Genomic DNA, 6,425 nt, shown 5'->3' with positions numbered 1-6,425 from the left:
TATGAAAGAAGAATTACTGGAAGTCCTTTGCCCAAAGAATAATTATGCCAAACTTATTCCATCAGATATTTCAAGCAGATGTTTTGGAGCAGGTAATAGTTTATGCTGTACATAAAGCACTAGGTGTTGATTAATGTTCATAACTATTCATTTTAATTGTCAAAAAAAGCTAATTACTTAGTGGAAGTGTAGTTAGAATGGATTTCTGCTCCTTGATACAGCACCCACCATTTTAGCGGAAGCAAAATGAAACTGTATCAAAGCAAGCATCAACATATTTTTCATCTTTAAACCTACTTAAAGTTTATTGCATTGCCTTACAGTTTTAGCAACATGCTAAATTTTCTATAAACTCTTGAGTATAATAGAACAATGTGGTTTATCTAATGTAATAAGCATACACTTCCCAAGGAAAAAAAAAATACTCTCCTTTAAGCAGATAGAGAAATGGGGTAGGGAGTGTCTTCTCTATGTCAGTCTGCAGAGAGTTACAGCCCGCAGCTACGGTGTTACTTCCTGAAACAGATTCCTGAACAGATCACAAAGTCGATTTATGTTCTGTTAACTTTGGTTGCACTGTATTGCTACATTGATTCGAGCCCTCATTGGTTTTTAAAATCTCCCATATCTGCAGTCTTTATTTATATAATACACAATTCTTCACTGATAAGATCCTTGTCTTATTCGATACTCAGAATGAGTGGTGACTATTTAATGGGCATACATTAAATGCTTCACTTGCTCATTATTAAAGCAAGTCTGGACCTTACTTTCTGAGACAACAAGAACAGAGATGTAGAGCACAAACATGAAGCATTTTAGAACAAGACTTAGGCATAGGGCAGTCCTAGATCTTTAAAGTAGAATATGGGAGATGAAGGTCATTTTAGCTTTGGTGCTTGTCAAGTCCAACTCTAGACTAGTGCTCATAGTTCATGTGACGTTGTAGATGGTACAGAAAACAAACAACTGAACTCATCTAGAGACAAACTCCTTCAGTACAGCCCTTGCAGAACTCGATCACAGAGAAGATTCAGCTTCCTGGGCAGAAAGGCTAAAGTACTACAAGTCCCTTAGCATATTGTGGAAAACCACATAATAGGACACAATGCCTGGAAGCTGCAGCCAGGCATGCCAAATTAGAATACATATTTAATCATGAGGATGATTAACTATTGGCATAAACTACCTAGGGATTCTGTGGATCTTCTTGGTATCTCAATTAAGACTGGTCTTGTTTCTTAAGATGGCTATAATTGAAATCAAAGCTATAAGTCTCAATACAAGGTTATCTAGGTGACACGTAAAAGCAAATGGTGTACAAGAGGTCCAAGGAAAAGAGTTAGTGCTCTCCCCGACCTAAAAATTTACAGAACCATTAAGTATGGAAGAGAGAGATAAGGATAGAGCTGATTTTTGAAAAGCAGGCTTTCATGAGAGATCAAAAATGCAGGAAAATAATGGGGACATGGACTAAAGAGAGTCATGTATTATGGCAAAGATCTGATACATTTCACAGCAAAACGAAGGAGAGAAAGGACAGAAGAGTAATTTCACATCAAACTGGCAAGCTGTCAGCCTCAAGGGCAGAGGCAGTAGTAATGCAGCAGCCTTACAGAGATTTTTCATAAGATTGGTGAGGTGCAATACAGGGAGGAAAAGGCTGGGGGTTGCAGCAGCAGACCTCCTCCTCATGGTCTCTCCTTGAAGAACAGGAGGTGAACTCATCCACTTATGCACAAGGACATTATGTTTTCCCATTTTAAGACAGTAAGTGCTTGGAGACTTTAGATCAAATACTATTCAAGTGCAACCCCTGCCCAGTAGTCACACAGCAGTCAATCTGTGCTGAAACTCTTCAATGCAGAGAGCACTGAGTCTATGTAATTCAGAGCAATTCACCTGGTTAATTTTGTTACCATGCCCCCACTAACCATGTACAAGCAGCTAAGGAATGTGAGGAATTTTTACTCCTTCAAAAATAGTTGCTAAATAATACCAATTAATAATGCTGAATTAAAAACTCAGAGAGGACATTGTTGCAAGTATTTGATATGTGACCTTTGAACCGAACTGGCTACATACAGTTCCTCTTCCTCAGAGGACAGTTTCCAAGGAGAGGCAACACTCAAGAACTTGGCCTCTGACTGATAAGCAGCTTTAAGTAAACTATGTCACTTTTCTCTGATAGATTTTTCACCACTGTTTGATATGAAAACCATCTTTCAGCATGGAGGCACATGGAAAATAGAGTGAGAATCCCTGAGCCTCCAAAACACGCCCAGCCATGTACACAATGAGAAGGAGCGACAGGGAAACAAAGTAGGAAGGATCATCCAGTACAGGCTGGGACACATTAGAGCTAAGTAGCACTTGGGAGGGCTGTCCTCCTGATCCTAGTGCCCTCCAGGCGTTTATTCCTACCCCTTTCTCATCCCAGTCTCTACAAACTGCAGAAAGTGCTCCTTGCAGCATGCTAGATTTTCCCTCTAGCATACCAATTAGCATTAGGAGTCAGCCAACCATGCTCATTTGCTCCTCAACACACAACAGCAGCTAGTGAAAGTGCAGCTCCTTAACAGCCCCTGGGAAAAAGGGAAGGGGGAAGCTAGGATCAGAACAGGGTCTAGGTTGCAGAGACTAGAAGCTATCTTTGTGCTGGAGGAAGTATTGCCTATGAGTGAAACAAAGGAGACCAGAGTTCTGACTTATGCTGGTTTTCCCCCTCCTCTACGACTCTAAGTAGGTCACTTCCTTTCTCCTCAGCATGGTTTCCTCATGTCTTTGGTACAGACACTAACTTCTGCCAAACCTAAGATGTGATCTGATAATGAGCATTGCAGCCTACAGAGCTCAGAGAGATGGTTGATAAGAGCTGCTTGAAACAAAACCCCCTACTGATTTCCTTAATAAACCAGTAATACTGCTGGATTTTGAATGATGGCTTGCAACTCCTGTGCACCCCACACACACCCCTCTCTCATCAGTTGAGAGAACTAAATACAGCACTGGAAAGGATGCCTTGGTCACCGGGTTCATCAAAACAGCTTCACACAACCTCTTCCATAAACAAATCAAGAACCATCTTCTAAATGTTACTCTTGCCTACTCCAAGAGACAAGCTGTTTCCTCCTTTGTACTAGAGTATTTGGAGTAATTTCAAGTCTCTGTGTCTAGAATGTCCTAAATACGGTCAGAAATTACACCAAGACTACGCTTGGATTTACAAGATGGAGATTATATTCAGCTTTGAAATTACAACACCACCTTCCACTGAAGTGCCCAAGTGCAGGCCTGTCAGATTTATAATGCAGTTGTTCATGAACATATGAAGGATATGCAGACACTGTTTAAGTTGACAGACACTATCCTTTGCTAGCATAAGAAAACTGCAGGCAAGCAAAGAAAATCATTAAATATTGTGTCTGTGTTTTAGATCCTTCATCAGTCTGAAATATTCTTTGAGTAAAGGTATCTGGGATCTTTTTCTATGAGCTATTCTGCTTATGACAAAGCATCCTTTCCTTTGTGATGTAAGTCTGATTGTTCTCATCTTGGCTAATATTCTACCTAAATAGGCCTCCTGCTACAAAACCGCATGCTGTACTCACCACACTTCACAGCTTCAAAAGTCATGCTGTATTCATTCAGTGTGTTTTGTTTGGAAGGTCAATACCAAATCACAGAAGTATCAGCACTTTCACATCCTTGTTCTGAATTTGACAATTCCCCACTACCTCTTTGTGGAGCTGAAGCAACAAGATTTTGTCCTAAGGTGAAAATGTAACAATCAACATCCCAGAGGCACAAGAGCCCAAGCAACAAAACAGGCCTGAAATAGCAGGATATATCACCTCATAGAAGCAGCTAAAATAAATGAGGCAAAAATGATCAGTGAATGTGTTCACAGACTCAAGAAGCAAAGTCTACAACAGTACCTGGATCACTGGAGACCTCAACAAGTCACAGACACGGCTGTAAGACAGCTGGAACAGAGGCAGGGACTGATGGCACTGTGCTGAACTGAAATTAGGCTCCAGGACCCATGAGCCAGGGTGTGGGAGAGGCCCCAGCTGAGGCTGATCATGGCCATTAAAGCCTATTAGTGCCCCGATGGCCCTGATAAATGAGTTCCTTCTTGAAAACTCCACCGTTAAATCCCTGATAATCCTAATGATTCCGGTGTCTTGTATGGGATCAGAGCTCCTGATAGGAGAATCCCATGTGTGGGTGAAAATAGTGCCTCTTGAGAACTGGAATTAGTCTTTCTCCCTGATGTTCCAGCAGATCTCAAGGGACCCACTATGTCAATAACTGACTAGGTCTTTTCTAGTTTTTCTACCACCTGCAGAAGTACAAAAATAGTAGATACATATTTTCTATCCAACCATGAGTCAGAAAACTCCTCCTTGCAATTTAATAGACATTGAAAATCTCACTGTCCTGCAGTTTTGTCCCTTAGAAGAAGTTCTGGAAAACTTTCCCCTGCTGTTCAGTTCTATAAGGAACAAATCCATGCAGCACCAACAGTGCAGCCTGGCTGCAAGGACTGTGATAGTTCATCATAGGTGACAAAGTCCCACAGTGTAGCAGTGATGCTCTCCAGAGCCTTACCTGGATGTGAGGGAAACCCTGCCAGTAGTAGATGACCCTACTGAAGAGATGGGGCAACACCAAAGGGACCAAAAAAATGACAGGGACAGTTAAAAGGAAAATCTGTCCTCAGGGACACATCCCTGGCAGAGCAGTGCTACCTCTTCCAATCACCTTTTTTTTCTTTTTGCCTTTCCTTTTTCCTTTCCTTTTCTCTCCTTTTCTCTTTTTTCTTCTCTATGAAATGGCCAGAAACAGGTAGTTTCCAGCCTGAACCATCAATAGTAATCAGACAAATAAAAATATTTCATGGTAGTGGTCAGGAAAACTAGTGCTCCAGTTGTTCTCAACTCTTTCATGTGTGTAAAAGCAAGCCAAAAAGCTTTGAGCAGCCTGTGTCTGGCTTACTCAAAGCTTTTTGTCCCCTTTCAGCCAGTAATTTATGAAAACATATTTGAGGAAATAGTTGAACTGAAATACTGTATTCTCCCAGGTGCCCATCATGTGGAAATCTGCTTTACCAACAAGACTGGATGGTCTGGTGAACTGAGTAGGTTGAACACAGTTTGAATCTGCAAGTTTACACTCTGCTTGTCCTCGGATCATCCACCACCTGCATTCAGCCTTGGCACAGTGCTGCTTCTGCAGCTGTACCTGGGGCCATTGCCCTGTGGGCCCAGAGAGAAACTCTCCTTGAGTCACCCCTCACAATGCCAGTCATTTAACACACACACAAAAAAAGGGTCTTTTGCCAATGCCATTTCTGCCCAACTGCCACCTATTTTTCTCTCTTTGGGCCAAAGAAGGCAGGACATTGCCTGTGGAAGAGGTTGCATGGTCCAGGCACTTGGGAGAGGCATGGCCACTTTACAGGCCTCCTATGCTCCAGAGCTGTGATTGCAGATGGAGATGACACACGGTGCAACAGGTTGACTGTCACAGCCTTTTCTACAGAGGGACCTCTCAATTTCTGTCACACTGACGACAGAGCTAACCCATCTGAAACTTTCCCAGTTCCCCTACACTGTATGACGAATCCTTTCTACCCTATCCTTCAGCACACATTCTGAGAATTTGCTACATTTCCTTCAGCCTTAGTAGGTAGTCGATAGAGGAAGAATAGATTGAAAGGCATTTTAACCTGAATGAAGTTGGAGACCTTTCCCTCTGAAAGCTCATAGTGACACATGAGATAGGAGCCTCTTTTGATCCACAGAAAATGCAAAATTCAGAAAAAAAATTAAATTTGTACAGCAGTAGACCAAGCTACTTCTTTGTCCTAAACACAGAATAGTCATCTATCTCCTCCGGTCATTTTCCACCAGAAAGAAACTTAGAAGGTGAGACTCACAACAAAGATGAGCCTCTGAAAGTAGCCTAGGAACCAAGGAAACTGCAGGGGCTTGTAAATGTCACCAGGCAAGAGTGAAGGCAGCTTGTCCTGATGAAGGATTGCTTGTAATTATCCATACTAAAGACCTTAATCTTAAATAGTTTGATCTGCTCAGGGGATAAACTGAACCAGTATGCTGAAACAGTTGAGTTAATCTCTTTATGCACTGGGATTTGTTATGACTGTCATTCGCCTCTAAGACTTGTTAGTCCCATGCACACATATGGCAATGGGGTGAGAAGGCTGACAACTGTTCACTCTCCAGGCTGTCACCGAGGTTCTGCTGGGCTGGAATATTTAACACTGACCTGTCTTGAGGAAATTCCTCTCATCCAGGTATAAGGTAGAAGACCTTTAACTCTAGGTCTGCTTCAAGCTTTGTACCAGCTCTGCAGCTTTCTGCTATTTTCCTCACTACCTTCTCCACCACCACCCTGGC

The sequence above is a fragment of the Corvus cornix genome, chromosome 2 (assembly GCF_000738735.6).
Source record: "Corvus cornix cornix isolate S_Up_H32 chromosome 2, ASM73873v5, whole genome shotgun sequence".
Lineage (NCBI taxonomy): Eukaryota > Metazoa > Chordata > Aves > Passeriformes > Corvidae > Corvus > Corvus cornix.
Note: the sequence above shows the minus strand (reverse complement) of the source record.